Source organism: Schistocerca gregaria, unplaced genomic scaffold, assembly GCF_023897955.1.
Source record: "Schistocerca gregaria isolate iqSchGreg1 unplaced genomic scaffold, iqSchGreg1.2 ptg001259l, whole genome shotgun sequence".
In the NCBI taxonomy this organism is placed as follows: Eukaryota; Metazoa; Arthropoda; class Insecta; order Orthoptera; family Acrididae; genus Schistocerca; species Schistocerca gregaria.
Genome location: NW_026062576.1, coordinates 97,501 through 100,000, shown reverse-complemented (window position 1 = coordinate 100,000; position 2,500 = coordinate 97,501).

The following is a 2,500-nucleotide window of genomic DNA, read 5'->3' as shown; positions in this document are numbered from 1 at the left end:
GCGTGCAGGGTGCGCCGCAGCGTAGCTGCGCCGCCTGCCGAGCCCGTCGGCTGGCGCTCCTGCCACTCGGCGCCCCCCACCAGCCGCCTGTTGCGCGTGCGCCCACGCAGCGCGCGGCCAACACGCCGGGCGGCCCCCCTTCACCGGCCGGGAACAGTCCCACCAAGCCACCGCCGCGTATCGCTTCATACCCACATGGGCCTAGTCACGTGTGTGGATGTGGCGGGTACCGCTGAAACAACCGGTTAATAGCTGTACCGATCGTCGCCATCACAGATTCACCTCCAGCGTGAACAACCGCTCAACAACGGATTTCCAGTTCATTTGCGTATCTTGGGCAGTAAACGTAGATGTCCACCTACATTTGCGAATTCAACAATTCTTGCATGCCAGGATGTCATGTGTCACGACACGCTACATCAGACCACATACACACTGCGACATGTGCAGAAGAGAACACGTGGAAGGTGGCCCGCGCACGTATGCGATGTCCCTTCCGCGATCCACTGTCAACCGGCATCTGCGGCATGTCCCAGATATGGAACGCGGTCCACCAGGGTAGCACTTTGTGTGAGGCAATACGACAAAGTCGGAATACACGCGTCACTACATCACACGGCTCACGCTGACCTGACCTGACTCACCGCACCACCACCCCCAGCGACCCAGGGTGACATACAATGCGTTCGTACGTTCCTCCCACACGCCTCTACGGCGTACCACAGTGCAACCTAGCTGTTATTGGGAGACGAGACAAGTAGCATCGAGCACAACATATGGAAATTGAGATTCGACACCGTTGGGCACAGCCAGCGTACGGTCACACGTATCACACTACTTCACTCTGTACGTAACTACCGATGATCGGTACAGCGTGTGGGTTACGCGTACGACATCAGCGGACAATGGACACAGACCATACCACGACGTACACTGAGGGCGTCGACATCTGAACGCAACTGAACAGCTGCGAGGCTCATTTAACACTCAAACGCCAGACCGACCAGCTTGAGAGGACGGAGACACAAAGAGAGGGGCAGAGGGGGGGGGGGGGGGGGGGGCGATATAGTCCTATTGCAGTACAATTGACAGTGGATAGCGGGAATATGTGGAAAGTAAGCAACACTCGCAAGACATCTACATGAGGATAACAACGACACCAGAGATTCCGAGCAGTGAACTATGTTAGGCAAAGGGACAACGTGGGTTAGGTTAAGGGACAACGTGGGTTAGGTTAAGGGACAACGTGGGTTAGGTTAAGGGACAACGTGGGTTAGGTTAAGGGACAACGTGGGTTAGGTTAAGGGACAACGTGGGTTAGGTTAAGGGACAACGTGGGTTAGGTTAAGGGACAACGTGGGTTAGGTTAAGGGACAACGTGGGTTAGGTTAAGGGACAACGTGGGTTAGGTTAAGGGACAACGTGGGTTAGGTTAAGGGACAACGTGGGTTAGGTTAAGGGACAACGTGGGTTAGGTTAAGGGACAACGTGGGTTAGGTTAAGGGACAACGTGGGTTAGGTTAAGGGACAACGTGGGTTAGGTTAAGGGACAACGTGGGTTAGGTTAAGGGACAACGTGGGTTAGGTTAAGGGACAACGTGGGTTAGGTTAAGGGACAACGTGGGTTAGGTTAAGGGACAACGTGGGTTAGGTTAAGGGACAACGTGGGTTACGTTAAGGGACAACGTGGGTTACGTTAAGGGACAACGTGGGTTACGTTAAGGGACAACGTGGGTTACGTTAAGGGACAACGTGGGTTAGGTTAAGGGACAACGTGGGTTAGGTTAAGGGACAACGTGGGTTAGGTTAAGGGACAACGTGGGTTAGGTTAAGGGACAACGTGGGTTAGGTTAAGGGACAACGTGGGTTAGGTTAAGGGACAACGTGGGTTAGGTTAAGGGACAACGTGGGTTAGGTTAAGGGACAACGTGGGTTAGGTTAAGGGACAACGTGGGTTAGGTTAAGGGACAACGTGGGTTAGGTTAAGGGACAACGTGGGTTAGGTTAAGGGACAACGTGGGTTAGGTTAAGGGACAACGTGGGTTAGGTTAAGGGACAACGTGGGTTAGGTTAAGGGACAACGTGGGTTAGGTTAAGGGACAACGTGGGTTAGGTTAAGGGACAACGTGGGTTAGGTTAAGGGACAACGTGGGTTAGGTTAAGGGACAACGTGGGTTAGGTTAAGGGACAACGTGGGTTACGTTAAGGGACAACGTGGGTTACGTTAAGGGACAACGTGGGTTACGTTAAGGGACAACGTGGGTTACGTTAAGGGACAACGTGGGTTACGTTAAGGGACAACGTGGGTTACGTTAAGGGACAACGTGGGTTAGGTTAAGGGACAACGTGGGTTAGGTTAAGGGACAACGTGGGTTAGGTTAAGGGACAACGTGGGTTAGGTTAAGGGACAACGTGGGTTAGGTTAAGGGACAACGTGGGTTAGGTTAAGGGACAACGTGGGTTAGGTTAAGGGACAAATTGAGTTAGGTTAAGGGACAAA